General features: G+C 42.0%; 1 protein-coding gene across 1 annotated transcript in view; it reads left to right on the top strand.

Annotated features, from left to right (window-relative positions):
• The window catches only part of PLEKHM3 (pleckstrin homology domain containing, family M, member 3), a 205490-nt gene that overhangs the window by 127312 nt on the left and 61605 nt on the right, over window positions 1-16573 (top strand). The gene's annotated exons all lie outside the window — the stretch shown is intronic.

The raw sequence follows: 16573 nt of genomic DNA, 5'->3' as shown, positions 1-16573 counted from the left end.
GAAGATGGTACAGGATAGGATGCGGTTCTGTTGTTCATGGGATCACTATGAGTCATAGTCAACTCAATGATGCCTCACGACATCTTTTTCTTAGGATGTGCTGTGGTTTTAACCCTGATATCACCTCATGACAGAAACTACAGGTACTGTAGCCAGCTTAGGTTTTTAAAAAAAATTAAGTATAAAGTGGAGGAAGTAATAACCTATGAATGGGCAGGACCAGAGGATGGGGCTGGCGTTCCCTGGCCCAGGAATGGCACTAGAAACCAAGGAAAACGGGAGCTGAGTGCTTCAAGACGTGTTATTTTTGCTGTGGCTTCTTGCTTCTTCCCACCCCCACCTCTTCCAGGCCGAGCTCTGAGTGCAGTTGCGTTTTCACCGCAGAGAACTTGGCTAGGCCTCCTCGGGGACTTTCTCTTTCCCGGCTTTCCATAAATTATAGGTTTGCACATGAGAGCAGAACAGATGATTCCCATTATCTTTTGGGTTGGGTTAGGACTTTTGTTGTTTTTTCGGGGGGGGGGAGCGGTGTATGTGTGACCTCCTGCCCACTCTTGAATGTACATCCTAGTTAAGGGAGGTGGACCTTTTAGTCACACCGTGGCTCAAATCTGTCCCTCTCCTCATTGCTAGGGTGGTCAGATCCTGGTTACCTCGACCAGTGTTAACAGTAGTCATTTCCCTTGGCTTTTGAATACTTGTAGGAAGTATTGAATGTTCCATGAGAGCAGGGCCTTCTTTGGGTTGTTCACTCTTCTCACGAGCACCTGGGGCGGTGCCCAGCACCCTGCTTGGTGTTGTGTTAGGGGCCGTTGAGTCACCTCTGACTCATAGGGGCCCTGTCCAGACCTGTACCATCCTCACATGGAGGGTTGCTGTGAGGTAGAATCAACCCGATGACACTGGGTTTAGGACACCACTGTCACCTCAAACTTATGTGTGAAGATTTTACTGCTTATTTTTGTGGTAAAGTGACATTTCTCATATACTGTTTGACTTTCATAAATGGCACTCAGATTACTATAAAATAATTGAACAGAAGCAGTGTTTTTACCATAGAGATACAGACCACTTATTGTGAGGTACAGAACTCACTAAAAGCTGGAGCCCTCTTAGTTGTTGTTGTTGTTAAGTGCTGTTGCATCAACTATGACTCACAGAGAGACTGTGGACAAAAGACCTGAGCCTTAGGGGAGCTTTGGTGGCCTAGTGGCAAGGAGCTGCAACTACAATCCCAGAGGCACACGATTTGAATCCACCAGATGCTCTGCCGGGAAAAGGAGGGACAATCTCCTCCTGTACCAGTCAGATCTGATTTGACGGTACACACACACACACACACACACACACACACACACACACACACACACACACACACACACACACACACACACACACACACACAAGACTTGAGCCTTGCCATACCCTGAACCATGTTCCCAAGTCTCCGATAGATACTCAAGCCTGTGTTCCAGTCACGGTGGCAGTCTGTCTTGTTGAGGGTTTTCTTCTCTTCCTCTGACCTGTCACCTTTCCCAGCCTTGTGTCTTTTCCCAAGGCTGACCCAACATGTCTAAAGTTTGAAAGATGACGTTTCACCATCCTTGCCTGTAAGGAGCACCCTAGTTACACTTCCTCCAGGACCATTTATTTGTCTTTTGGAAGTCCATGGGATATTCAGTCATTTTCTTCAGCACTACAGTTCAAAAGCATCAATTTTCTTTCTCTCCTTATTATTCATTGTCCAACTTTCAGATGCATAAGAAGTAATTGAAAATACCATGGCTTGGATCAGTGACCCTTAGTCTTGGAACTGACATCATTTCTCTTTTGCACTCTGGAGAGGTCCTTGAGAGAAGGTTTGCCCAGTGTAATACATCTTTTGATTTCTTGACTACTTTTACGATGAGTGTTTGATAATGGAGTCAAATAAAATGAAACTGTTTGATAACTTCAATCTTTCTTCTATCATAATGTTGCCTATTGGTCCAGAGGTGAAGATTTTTGTTTTCTTGATGTTAAAATGTAATCCATATTGAAGGTTGCATTCTTTAATCTTCTGCAGCAAGTGTTTAAATTCCTCTTCACTCTGAACAAGCAAGGTTGTGTCGTCTGCATAATACAGGTTATTGATGAGTCTTCCCCCAGTCCTGATGCTACATTCTATTATTATTATTATTAATTTTAATGAAAATTTACAGAGACTTTGGATTTCCATTCACTCATTATTGCACTTTTCTCCCTGCCAACCCCTCCCCCCAGTTCACTCTTCTCTTTGAAAAGTAAAAGAAAAATTCTTTCATTGTTACATAATCCCTCCCCACATTCTTCTTTGTAGAGTCTAGCTTCTCTAAAAATTTGTTCAGCATGCAGATTGAATAGGTATGGAGAAAAGCTATAACCTTGATGCCTACCTTTCGTGATTTTAAACCATGCAATATGTCTTTATTCTTTTCCTCCTATTTAGGTTTTGTGTGAGCATAATTAAGGATTCTGGAATTACCATTCTTCTTTAGATTAGCCATAATTTGTTATGATCCACACAGTCAAATGCCTTTACATAGCCAATAAAACACAAGTATTTCTGGTATTCTCTGCGTTCTGCCAAGACCCATCTGACATTAGCATTGATATCTCTGGTGCCACGGCCTCTTCTGAGGCCAGTTAGTAGTTCAGGTTATTGTGCTTCAATCTTGAGTTGCTTTGTTTATTGAGGATGCGCATCCCCTCTTCCCCAACCCAGTTTTATTTATATGTTTTTTGGATAGCCAGTCCAGGTACAAACACAGTAAACCACAAACCAATTGCTGTCAAATTAATTCCAACATGGGGTGACCCTACATGTTTTAGGGTAGAACTGAGTTTGTTAGATTTTCTGTGGTTGATATTTCGTAAGTCGATAACAAGCCTTTCTTCCGATGCATGTCTTTGTGGATTCAAACCACTGGCCTTTCAGTGAGAGCATATTAAACACCTGTAGCTCCTAAGAACTCCAGACACAGCAGAGGACTGGAGCGTTTACTACCCTGTCTGAACATAGGCAGCTCTTTTTGACCTCCTCAAGTTCTCAGGTGTGTCTGAGATGATGAGGATGGCATGGGATAGGACAAGGCTCAGATTAATTGTTTATGCAGAGTCACTGAGTTGTACTTGTCTCAACAGCACCTAATGACAGCAGAGTATTCAAGGCGAGTACCATAGTTAAGCACTGAACTACTAACTAACAAGTCAGTAGTTCAAATCCACTTGGAGGCACACGGAATGACAGGTTTATCAGTCTACTTGAAAATCATCAAAGCTTGAAAGCTCTGAGGAACAGTTCTACTTTGCATAACTGAAGTCCTCATGAGTCAAAGGTGACCCTGCAGCAAATGAAACAACAAATAAAAACAATAGATGTAGGGAGCTCTGGGGGCCTAGTGGCAAGAAGCTGCCCTGCAATCCCAAAGGTTTGAATCCACCAGGTGCTCCACTGGAGAAGGAGAGGCAATCTCCTCCTGTGCAAGTCGGATCTGATTTGATGGTACGGTACACAACAAGAAAGAGAGAGAGAGAAAAGAAAAAAAAAAAGAAAGAAAGAAATCTTTTAAAAAACCAACACAAAACCCCACCAATGATAACAAATTAAAGGGCTCAGACCTTCAGAAAGAAGTGGGCCCTGGGAAAAGGACCCAAGGAAAATGGAAAGGTATGCCAAGTCAGGGAACTAGAGGGGAGTTCCACCCCCAGGATCTGGAACATTTTGTTGCTTAGACACATCATAGGAGGAGAGTGAAGATATTTAAAAATAAAATAAAAGAAGACCCAGATTGTGCGGAAGCGAGATGAGACAAGGCAAGGGCAGACACCAGTTACAAGGAAAGCACGGCCGATGACTGGTGCAGAATTCAGTAGGGAAGTTGAGGGATGTTCCTGAGAGCAGAGCAGGTGGGTTTAATAAGCTGGCTTGATCAGAAGAGAAGCCTGTTGGTGAAGTCGTCTATAGAGAAAAGGTAGGTAGACTACAAATAAAAAATCGTGACAACAAAAAGGACAAAATGATGACTCTCAGCTTTAAGTGCTGGGACAGCAAAAGCTGGGTAGGGAAGAAGGGATGGTAGTAAAGATGTTACCAAGAAGAAGGTTGAAGGTTGTACAGTGAATGGACAGGGATAGAGGAAATAGGATACTTAAAAATCCGGATGCTTTACCGCAAAACCACTAAAAATGCAGCCCCAATATTGGTGTTGTTATTGTTGTTGGTTGTTACTTTTGAGTCAGTTCTAATTCATAAGTCTCATGTACAACAGAGTGGAACACTTCCTAATGACTTGTACGCTTACAGAAGCCAACTTCCACGCCTATCAGGGCTTGAACTGCCAGCCTTCTACCTAGAAACCAGGTGCTTAACTGTTTGTGCTACTTCAACTAGACTCAGTATCAGAAGGGCCTAGATATTGTTATACTTTCTAGTATGACTTTATCTTGTTGTTTAATAAGCTATCTATGCACTTGTCTACTGTCTCCTGCCCTCACCTTGACCAGGGCCTACTAGTTAATACCCTCTCCTTCTGCTTGACTGCCCTGGCAGTACTGTTGTTCTCTCTGCACTAAATATAGTTCCAGGGACAAAAGGGATGAGGCACATGAAAGGCTCCAGCTTAGATATATGCTTTTCTTGTCCAGAACCAGCTAATCCATCTTAGGAGCCCCACAGAATTACTGCTTTTTGATGTTAGCTTGTTTGTTTGGTGATTTGCTGAGGAGTGAGTTCTGCCCTGCTTTATTTCATAATACGAATTCAGTCGTAACACATGTAGCCTCTCTGAGAGGTAAATCCTATGTGTATTCTAAATAGAAGAGACACTGATGTCATAAGCAGTGGAATGAATATACTTGGATGAACTTGTTTGCCTAAGCATTGACTTGTTGTTAAGATTCTAGAAGTGGTTATCTACGGTGCGGCCTTTTGGGTTCATACGCCCTGTGTGTTATACCTTCAAGGCAAAAATATGTTACCACTTAGGTTTTTGTCTCGGCCAAGGAAATAGGGCATGGAAGGACATTTAAGCCAAATGAACAATAGATTGTCGTTTGTATTTGTAATAAGTTACTCATTTTAATTGCAATTAGTAAGAAAATTCATCCTCTTTATCCCTTAACTATATGTTCTTTCCAGAAATGTGTTACTACATTATTGTATACCTGGCCAGTGTCAGTTAGACCTGGGCCAGCCTATCCTAGTGTTTCCCAAAGGATGGGGCAGTAAAGATAATGGCTAACATTTCTGGGCACATAATATGTGCCATTTGATGTTCTAACTGTTTACATGCTCATTTGATGCTCATTTGTTTGATACTCATTAGTTATTATTATTTGTTATTTGCTTATGTGATGCTCATTTGTTACTCATTTGATACTCATAGTATACTGGTGGGAGCCCTGGTGGTCTAGAGGCAAGAAGCTGCGCTGCAATCCCAAAGGCACACGGTTTGAGGTCACCAGCTGCTCTGTGGGATTCCTCCCGTGTGATTACTGCCTTTGAAAACCTGCCAGAGGGTCAGCTCTGGGTTGGCTCCAACTCTACAGTACACAGCAGCAGCAACAACAACAGTATATCTGTGGAGATGAAATTGTTGTTATCCTTATTTCATGTAAGTGAAACCAGAGGGGAGAGAAAGAAATGACTTATCCAAAGTCACCAGCTGTTGTTTGTGCTGTTGAGTCAACCGCAGCCCGTAGCAACCCAGATGAACAACAGATCTGAACCCGATCCTGTCCTGGGCCACCCTTAACATCTCTGACATACTTGAGCCCATTGCCGCAGTCACTGGGTCAGTCCATCTAGTTCTCTTCCTCTCTTTTGCTGACCTTCCACCTTTCCTGAAATAATGTCCTTTACCAAGATCTAACCCCTTCTAGCAACATGCCCAAAGTATGTGACATGAAGTTTCACCTCTCTTGCTTCTGAGGAACATTCTGGTTGCATCTTCTCCAAAACAGAACTGTTCTTTTGAAAGTCCATGGGATATTCAGTTCTCTTCTCCAATTGCACAACTCAAAGCATCTATTCTTCTATTATTCTTATCTATTGTCCAGCTCTCAGATGTCTATCAAGTGGTTGAAAAGACCATTACTCCTCAGTACTTTGGAGAGATCCCTGACTACAGACTTTCCCAGCACAATATATCTTTTTATTTCCTTTTTTAAATCTTTTTTTTAACTTTTGTCTTTTGATTTCTTGACTACTGGTGCCAAATGTGTTGATTGTATATCCAAGCAAGATGAAGTCATTGACAATTCAAAATATTTTTTCCATTTATCTTGATGTTACCTACTGGACCAATGGTGAGAATTTTTGTTTTCCTGATGTCAGAATGTAATCCATATTGAAGGCTGTAATCTTTGATCTTCTGCAGCAAGTGTTTCAAGTACTCCTCATTTTCAGCAAGCAAGTGTGTCATCAGTATAACACAGATTGTTGATGAATCTTCTTCCTATCCTGATGCCACAATTTCTTCATAGAGTCCATCTTTTAGAAATATTTGTTCAGCATACAGATTTAGTTAGTATGGGGGAAGAATTCATTCTTGATACACACCTTCCTTGGCTTTAAACAATCTTTTTGCTCTTGGTATACATTTCATATGAGCACAATTCAATGTTCTGCATTTCCCCATTCTTTTCAGTGTTAACTATAGTTTTTTATTATCTATGTAGTCAAATGGCTTTTCAAAGTCAATAAAATACAAATGGACATTCTTCTGGTATTCTCTGATTTCTTGTAAGATCCATCTGGCATCAGCAATGATATCTCTCTTGTGCATGATCTCTTTTAACTCCAGGTTGAACCTCTGGAAGTAGTCTGTCAGTATATTGTTCTAGCCATTTTTGGATGATCTTCAACAGAATTTTGTATGTGGTATTTATTATATTCTTCGATAATTTGCACATTCTGCTGGATTACCTTTCTTGGGAATGGGTAAAAATATGACTCTCTCCCAATCGGCTGCTCAGGCAGCTGTCCAAACTTTTTGACACAGATTGGTAAGGATGCCTTAGTTGAAATGTGTCAGTTGGTGTTCCATCAATTCCTTGGACCTTACATTTTTGCCAATGTCTTCAGCAGCTTGCACATCTTCCTTCATTACCTTGGCCCTTGATCATATGCTACTTCCTGAAATATTTCACTGTTGAGCAATTCATTTTGATACGGTGACTCTGTGTATTCTATCCATCTTCTTCTGATGGTTCCTGGATCATTCAAGAGTTTTTCCATGACGTCTCTCAGTATTGTAACTCGAGGCTTGAATTTCTTTTTCTGTTCTTTCAGCTTAGAAATGCCTAGCAGGTTTCCCTCATTTTATTCTCTAGCTCATCTTTTGGAGTTGTCTTTTGAAATCTTCTATTCATCTCTTTGACTTCTACACCTCATCCCTTTGGTTTGGCTTCCCAGCACTCAAGTGCAATCTCCAGAGTCTCCTTTGATATCCATTTTGGTCTTTTCTTCATCCTCTGTCAATGAAATTCCCTTTTGCTGTCTTTATGAGTGATATCCTTGATGTCATTGCATAACTCATCTACTCTTCAGTTATTACTGTTCAAGGCCTCAAACCTATTCTGGAGATGATTTTTAAATATAAGCAGAGTACATGCAGAGTCATATTTTAGATCGCATGCATTTGTTTTAACCATCTTCAGCTTCAATTTGTGCTTAGACATGACTAATTGATGGTCTGTTCCATAATCAGCATTTGGCCTGTTTTTGACTACTGAGGTTGAGTTTCTCTAATGAGTCTTTCCACTTAGGCAGTCAATTTGATTTCTATGAATCCCATCAGGTGAGATCCATGTATATAGTCACTGTTGTTGTTGAGTCCATCGAGTCAGAACCAACCCATAGCTGACCCTCCAGCAGGTTTTCAGAGGCAGTAAATCGCATGGCAGGAAATTGCCCATCATTCTTGTAGAGAGGAGCAGGTGGATTTGAACTGTGTGCCTTTGGGATTACAACACAACTTCTTAAAACTAGGCCACCAGAGCTCCCTGATAGTCACTAAGACATGGAAAATCAGAATTTTATCTCAGGAAGGCTGATACAGTCTTTTCCCAACTTTGACTCAATGGCAGTCAACAACAACAACTATACAGAAATGCGTCTGATTCCATGTACGACCTCTACCAAAGCAGGGGTAGTTCGCACAGAGATAATTTCAAACAATTAATGGGCATGGCATTAAGTGACATTGAGTGATAGGAAACAATGACTCCCTTTTCAATTCTGTTTCTGCCCTTGAGACTCAATCAAACACATCTCATTTCTTTGTTCAAGGCTGTGTGGCTTCCACATCTGACATTTGCTAATCCCCCTTCAACAGGGGTAGCTACTGGGCTCAGGGCCTTCCTGCATGTGTGCTGTGATGATTTTATGGCAAGGAATACTGGCTTTCCATTTATGGTATTGATAGAAAATGTTCCTTTTTAACTAAATGACTCCATTTAAATGAAAACATTAGGTGAAGAACTCAGCTGGAATGCAGCTATGGCTGTATTTAAGAAGGTGACTCACATGATTGAAGTTTGGGAGACATGCTCCCAATTCTTCTATTTCGAAATTCACTTTTAAGTTTGGTGAAGATTGAGATCCCTCTTACGCTTATCATAAGAATTTGCAGCTTCTCCTCCCTGACCTGAGCACTCATCTGGGATGGAGTTTTTACTAAGTTAAAGAGAGGGGGAGAACACAGAGTGGAAGTTTTTAATAATATCAAATATTTGCATTTAGAATATATTTATTTTGAAAGAATTTCCTTTCTATCTTTTTTAGCATGAAACTCAGTTTCTTATTTTCTGAAATAATGGTGGCAGTAGAAGGTGGGTTTTACTTGGTCTTTAATGTCCTTGTTTGGCAAATTAAGAGTGCTCTAATCTAGAAAACACAAAAAAATGGGTGCCATAGCTCAATCCCTCTGCATCTATTAATGGTATTATTCCTCTCAGTTTCCTCAAAATCCTAATGAAAGTATAGCAAGAAGGGTGATGTGGAATCCTGCCAGCCTTTTTTCCTAAGTACACTCAAGTCAGGGAAATTATTAAAAATGTGTTACCAGGGGAGCTCTGGTGGCCTAGTGGCAAGAAGCTATACTGCAATCCCGAAGGTACATGGTTTGAATCTACCAGATGCTCTGCCAGAGAAGGAGTGACAATTTCCTCCTATACCAGTCAGATCTGTTTTGATGGTACACGCACAAAAAAAAATGTGTTACCTGTGAAACTGTCTATTCTCTGGGTCAGGGTTTCTCAAGATTACAACGTTATGGAACTCTGGTGGCTTAGTTGCAAGAAACTGTGCTGCAGTCCTGAAGGCATGTGGTTCAAATCCACCAGAGGCTTCACTGGAAAAGAAGGGGCAGTTGCTTCCATGCCAGTCAGATCTGACTCGACGGTGCACAGCAAGGACCCAGGGGTGGGGGGTGGGTAGGTGGAAAGACTAGAAATAAAATAATTCTCGAAAGAGGGGCATTTGAAATTACCAACTATGGTGAGCAACCAACCCGTTGAAACATATATGCTAAGATATGTGTATTTCACATTCACTTCCAAAATGGAAAGATCAGAGTACAATTTTGTAATATTTCAAGACATTGGTTTTTGTGTCTTGGTTTTCTTTAATGTTGCTTCTGTTCTTCCTGCTACTCAGAAGGACTAAAAAGCTAAAAGATTGCACATATTTAAGAAAATTTTGAAAGATCATTATTTCTTCTATCTCTTTATCTTCATTATTTCTTTACATATTGCATTACTCAACACATTGTATGTGGGATTTTCAAAGTTCTAGACAGAGGCCACTTGGAGGTATAGGAAGATTTACAAGCAGGAGCGTTTTGTTGTTGTGCCGTCAAGTCAGTGCTGACTTACAGTGGTCCTGTAGGAAATGTCCCATGGACGGCCAAAAGAACAAACAGACATGTCTTGGAGAAAGTGCAGCCAGAGTGCTCCTTGGAGGCAAACATGGCAAAGCTTTGTCTCCTATTCTTTGAGTATGTTGTTAGGAGAGGCTATTCCTTAGAGAGGGACATCATGCTTGGAAAAGTGGAGGGTCATCAAAAGAGGGGAAGACCCCCTCAACGAGATGACTAGAGCAATGGGCTCAAATATGTCAGAGCTGATGAGATTGGCACAGGATAGGACAGGGTTCAGATCTGTTGTTTATTGGGTCACTATGAGTCATACTTGACTTAACAGCACCTAACAACAACACAAGTTTGATTTATAAGATTGTGAGTATTTTTTGAGGCAGGGCTCCCTTGGTAGTCTAAATGACCATGACTGGGATACATACAGAGCTTCTAATAAAAGCTTACTAGTTACAGTTGGAGCTGTGACTTCTGGGAACCATTGAGAACACACCTTGGCCAATAATTTCACCTCCTCAAGCAATGAGACATGGTCTGTGGCACCCAACAACAAGCTGGCCTGGCGACCATGATTATAACTGCACTTTCCTTGAGGGCAAAACCACATGGCAGATGCGAGTCAGAAAGAAGCTCAGGAACCTGAGCTGCATTAAAAGTCAGAGTGGTGTTGGGCTCTCCCACAGTCCTCAGCCATCTGCCAACCAAGTGCTTCAGATTTTTAAACTCTAATACATCTTACATAAAGATTAAAGCCATGGACACTGGATGAGGTAGTCTCTCACCTACATGGTTACTGTGAGTTAAATCACAACTGGCAATAGTTCAGGGTTTGTCTTTTCTCTTGGTTCCCTCCTGGCCCCCACAGTGCCACTGGCAGGTTTAAATCGCCAAGCTTTCTGAGCTGAGCTCTTAACCATTACTCTGCCGGGGCGTTGTTAGCACCAAATGCTGAGCAACCAAAAGATGAGGGTTAAGAGCTAGTTGCAGGATCAAATCACAGACGAGAAGCAAAGCTCAAAGACTCCAGCAAGATTTAGAGTGGTCTGTCAGAATATGTGGTCATCTGAGCGAGCCAGGGAAGAACTTGGCAAGTTCAAGGCCAGCATTGTTTAGCAAGCCCAAAGCAATAGCTCACACCAAGACATTCCTTCCTCCTCAGCCATAATGAGAAATGAAGGCCTGATGCATGCTGCAACATGGTTCAACCTCGAAAACTGAATTAAGTCCATCACCGCAGGACAAGTATTGTATGACCTCACTTATGTGAGGTAATAAGCACAGGCAGATGTGTAGAGACCAAAGTTTATTTGTTTTTCCAGGAGTGGGCAGAGGAGAGAAAGGCCAGTCATTACTTAGGAAGCCATGCATTTGCATGTATGGTGATGGGTCATAGTTAATACAACATGATTGGGATCGCTTACATCACTGGGCTTGTGTGTCTGAAAAACGTTGAATTGACAAATACTGTGTCATTTCAATATATATTTCATAACAGTTTTTTTTTTTTAAAAGAAAAAGACAATCCCAAGTCTCTAGGCCGCTCTGGATAATGTTACAGGCTTGCTTTGAGCTTTTCTTTTACCAATTCTAAGACCTCTACTGGCATATACTCCATAGGGAGTTGCGCCCTTGGCCCGTTAGTGGTACTTCTCTGGTGATTCAAATCCACTATCTTTCTAGCCTCCAAAATCTAACTAGAGGGTCAGCTACAAGTCGATTCTAACTCCACAGCAATGACGGACTGACGGAGGCCTCTCTGCATGTGGAAGTTGGACAATGAATAAAGAAGACTGAAGAATTGATGCCTTTAAATTGTGATGATGGCAAAGAATATTGACTGTCCCACAAACTGCCAAAAGAACGAACAAATCTGTCCTGGAGAAGTGAAGCCAGAGTGCTCCTTGGAAACAAGGGGGATGAGATTCCATCTCGCTTGACTTTGAAACGTGTTTTCAGGGGGGTCAGTCTCCCATGATACTTGGAAAAGTAGAGGGGTCCACGAAAGAGAGGAAAAAAATCTCAGTAAGATGGATGATAGTGTCTGGACAGTGGGTTTGAGCACAGCAGAGGGTGTAAGGCTGGTGCGAGATCAGGGCTTCATTCTCTTGTACAGAGAGTTGCTATGAATTGGAATTGACTCAGTCACACCCAACAACAAAGACTTTTAAATCCCCCATCTCTTACATGAATTTCTTGTGCCTAAAGGTTCTTTGTAGCCAACCATCTGCCAAAGGACCTCAACTTCAGCAGCATATAACAATGGCTTGCCTTCTGATCTGACTCTAAGCTGTATGTCCCTATGGAGCTGTATGTCCTGTCCTGTGCCATCTTTACATTTCCTGACACACTAGAGCTCATTACAGCAGTTACCGTGTCAGTCCACCTGGTCGAAGGTCTTCCTCTTCTTCTCTGACCCTCTTCCCTTCTAAGTATCATGTTCTTCTCCAGGGAATAGCCCCTCCAAGCAACATGCCCAAAGTATGTGAGGAGAAGCCTCATCGTCCTTGCCACCAATGAGCACTCCAGGTGCACACTCTCCAAGACATATCTGTTCTCTTGGCCCTCCATGGGATGCTCAGTGCGCTTCTCCTGCACCACAGCTCAAAGGCATCAATTCTTCTTCTGTGATCCTTATTCATTGTTCTGAAACAAGCCTATCAAACTGGCATTATATCTATTCTTTTGGGAGCAGAAAGGACCCAAGTTCCTCAGCAGGAAGGACCAGACTGAAATCCATGGATGGGTCATTTATTTGGCATTCCTTGCATTGATATTCGTCAAATACTTTTTTTAGAGTATACTCAAATATTTTCAATATAGTTTGCAGATAGGAGAAGGGAAACTGATAGACATATTTGTTGTTGTTGTTGTTGTTGTTGTTGTTGTTTACCATCGAGTCGGAATCGACCCATAGCTGACCCTCCAGTGGGTTTTCAGAGGCAGTTATTCACACAGGAGAAGATTGCCCATCCTTCTCCCACAGAGCAGCTGGTGGCCTTGAACTGTGTGCCTTTGGGATTGCAGCACAGCTTCTTGCCACTAGGCCACCTGAGTGTGCACACTGTCTCTCTCTCTACATACACACACACACACATATTTATTTTTCCAAGTAAGGGATTTATTATGCACTCTGGCAATACCTCTACCTTTTGAACCTATTTAGAATATTATTTCTAATAGGCTTTTACATTGCTCTTAATTAGATAATGCTTTTGGAACCCTGGTGGTGTAGTACCTAACATATCAGACTGCTAACCAAAATATCAGTGATTGAAATCCACCAGCCAGTCTGTGGGATGAAGATCCTCCCATAAAGGTTTACGGCTCAAGAACCAAGTAGAGGGTGGCTGTGAGTCACAACTGATTTGATGGCAGTGAGTTTAGTCATCTGTCTCCCCAAGAGTCTGCACTGATTCTTATTACTGACATGCATGGATGGAATAATAAGTCTTGATCAAAATGTATTTGAAAGCAGGGGTTTGTTGTTGTGTTTTTTCTATCTTGCATACCAACAAAATGTCTCTCTGCTTGGATACAAGACCAGGTCGCCTGAGAATAGGGATAGTGCTACTACTTCTGTTCTAGCCTGGCGTCTTGTACTTCTTCAAGTCTAATGCCGAATAAGGATGTTGTTGTTAAGTGCTGTCAAGTTGTAGGCTACTCATAGCGACCCTATGAATGAAAGACCTGAACACTCGTATAGCTTTCATTGTTTCTCCAAGTTCATAGGTTTTCCAGAAGCAAGCTATTTCAGAAGTGGATGCCACTCCTGCTTCCAAGCTTGTTTTAGTTGGAGAGCTCCACCAAACACTGTCCACCATGGGTAACCATTATCACATTTGGCACATCAGTGTCACAGTGTTCAGCATCACAACAACCATGAGTTACCTCTGTACAGCAAATGGACAGACCAGTGCTATACCACTTAGAAGAATGTTTGACCAAAAACAATTGAAACCAGGCCAGAGGGCCACAGACTAAAATCACCCACTCATTGGCTTGCTAGCACAACTTTCCATACACTAGGCCAACTGAGCTCTCTCTTCGTTATTGTTGTTAAGTGATGTTGAGTTATAGGCGACTCATAACAACCCTATGAATGAAAGACCTGAACACTTGTATAACTTTCATCGTTTCTCCAAGTTGATGGGGATAGCAAGGGCCAAACATCCTTGTCTAGGGTCTCATCTTAAAGAAGCATGTTCAATCTTTCACTGTTAAGTATAAGATTAGCAGTGAGTTATCCTTAGATGCCCTTTATCGGGCTGAGAAGGTTCTTTTCTATTCCTAGTTTATTGAATGTTGAATGCTTTTATTAGGAAAGGTATTGGATTTTTCAAGTTTGTGTTTGTGTGTCCCTCTATTGAGATGAGTACATTGCTTTATTCATTTTTTTATTAATATGGTTGCTTGTTATTGCTGTTAGTTGTTGTGACTTCATGGTGACGCCATGAACAGTGGAATGCTGTCCAGTCCAATGCCCTTCTTATGACTGGTTGGAGACCAGACCAATGATGTGTGTATGGTTTTCAGAAGTAGTTTGTTTTGAAATGCTGCTGAAACTTGTCCTGAGATGGAGAAGCACCTCCTTGGCCCCCTTGAGGCTTTGGTACACAGTCCCTGGCAGTCAGCATAGACTGAATGCCACCACAGAGAGCTGTCAGGGATTCTTTCCATTCAGTCTGTGCCAGCCATGGTTTTGGAAAGCCCAGGTATGAAACAATTCATGTTCATATCTTATCTTCCCCTTCCAGACACGTTCTTTTCTAGATAAAAAGGAAACAGAGCCGTGAGCTGGAGCACATAGCTTTGCCACCTGATGGCGGAGCCTCCCAAGTTCAGAAGAGATGGTTGACTGATTGAACTTGTTAAGCAGGTATAACAAGTTACCACAACATAGACTTGGATCTGCCTTTTAGCCTCAATAATGTAGAAAAAAATTTTTTTTCATTGTTATATTAGATCTGTAGTATTAGCTAGCTCCCATTTTGATACCCCAGTAACTGTTTTCAAAGAGAGAAAGAGGGACACTGAGGAAGACAAATGGGGGTGCAGGGGTAACCGAGAAGGAGGAGAAGACAGAACAAGAGAGGCCTAATTCTGATCATAGCCTAAGAGCCCAGGCTTGTCACCAAGCAATAGAGAAACAAGCTCAAGGAGCCCTTGCATAAGTGGGAATGTGTGGTTTGCAAAGCTGCCCATTCCCTAAATGACTGAAATATGCTAGTGGCATTTGGCACTGTTTCCTGTGTTTTGCTTTCCTTAAATTTCTCTTTAAAGGGGTTTGAGTTTAAAGACAGAACCACTGAAAAAATGCTATTTAATCATAGAACTGTGAAAGGCCAAGCCCAGCATTAGCCCCAGGAAGCCCTGCTTTGTTTTGTTAAACCTGGACCTTGAGCCAGGCTGCTTCCCAGGGGTGGTAGAAAAACCCTGAGGGTGAGCCGCTGGAGGGGAGGAAAAGAGGAAGGCAGAGGGGAGCAAATGAAGGGGCCCTGGATGACACCACCACCATACAAGGGCTTCCCGCCCTCACAAGGCCTGTGGTCTGTGCTTTATACTGGGGAGAACAGGAGCAAAGGAGGGGGAAATGGAAGAAAGGGAGCTTGGAGCTAAGGGAAGAGTTGGAGAGCCTAGAAGGGTTTCTTCCCTCACACCACACCACACCACAGACTCACAGGTCAGGACACAGGCCTGTGCTGGGTCCCAGTTCTCTCTTTGTTTTTTAAGGTAGCAGGATTGAGGTTCTTTTTCTTGGTCCGAAAGTATTCTCATTGTCGAGCCTTTGGGAAGTACCGACAGTTGCAAATGAGAACATCAGCATCCAGACCCCAGCCATGGATGACTTTGGCTCCTGAGTTCAGCTCAGTCTCCTCCTTGGCACCACAGGGCTCCTCAAGGTCTCACGGTGATGCTCTGAGAGTTTAAAGAGACAGGATCCCGCCAGGTGGTGGGCGCTCATTACTCTATTACCCAACCGCCAGGCTAGCATTTTGATACATTTCCAGCTCATTCTTTCAAATGTAAAAAGCATCACTTATTTTTACAGGATGAAAGACTTAGTCCTGATTTGGTTTTATATTTTCTTTTAACTTATTAAAATAATTTTCAGAAGCACTAGCTATTTTGAATGTCTGTGTAAGATCCCATCACTATAGTTTAATCTCCTTCTTACTGGACATTTCCAGTGTTTCCAATATTAACATAAAAAGACTGACACACATCTGTGTGCCAATACAGCTTGGTTTCTGATTATTCAAGGTAAGTTCAGAGGAGGAACTACTGTGATCAGAGAATGTTAACTTTTTTTGTTTGTTTTTTTGTTTTGTTTTTTTAAATTTGTGTCAGTGTACCATCAAATCAGATCTGACTGGTACAGAAGGAGATTGTCCCTCCTTCCCCGGCAGAGCATCTGGTGGATTCGAACCATGAGCCTCTGGGATTGCAGTGCAGCTTCTTGCCACTAGGCCACCAGAGCTCCCCTACTTTTTTTGTTTTTTAACGTTTAGGGTACATGTCATTATGTCCATGCCCACCAATAGTGTATGTAGGGTCTCTGTCCTACCTCTGGAGCCCTAAGCATTAATATTTTAAAAATAAATGTGTGTTTTTTTCATTTTATCTTCTGTCTCTGTATATATTTCTTATTATTTATGAAACCAAACTTTTTCCTTTTT

Source organism: Elephantulus edwardii, unplaced genomic scaffold (genome assembly GCF_000299155.1).
Source record: "Elephantulus edwardii isolate Elephantulus edwardi_28Jun2011 unplaced genomic scaffold, EleEdw1.0 scaffold00075, whole genome shotgun sequence".
In the NCBI taxonomy this organism is placed as follows: domain Eukaryota; kingdom Metazoa; phylum Chordata; class Mammalia; order Macroscelidea; family Macroscelididae; genus Elephantulus; species Elephantulus edwardii.
The sequence above is the reverse complement of the archived record's forward strand: the minus strand, read 5'-3'. Positions and strand labels throughout refer to the sequence as shown.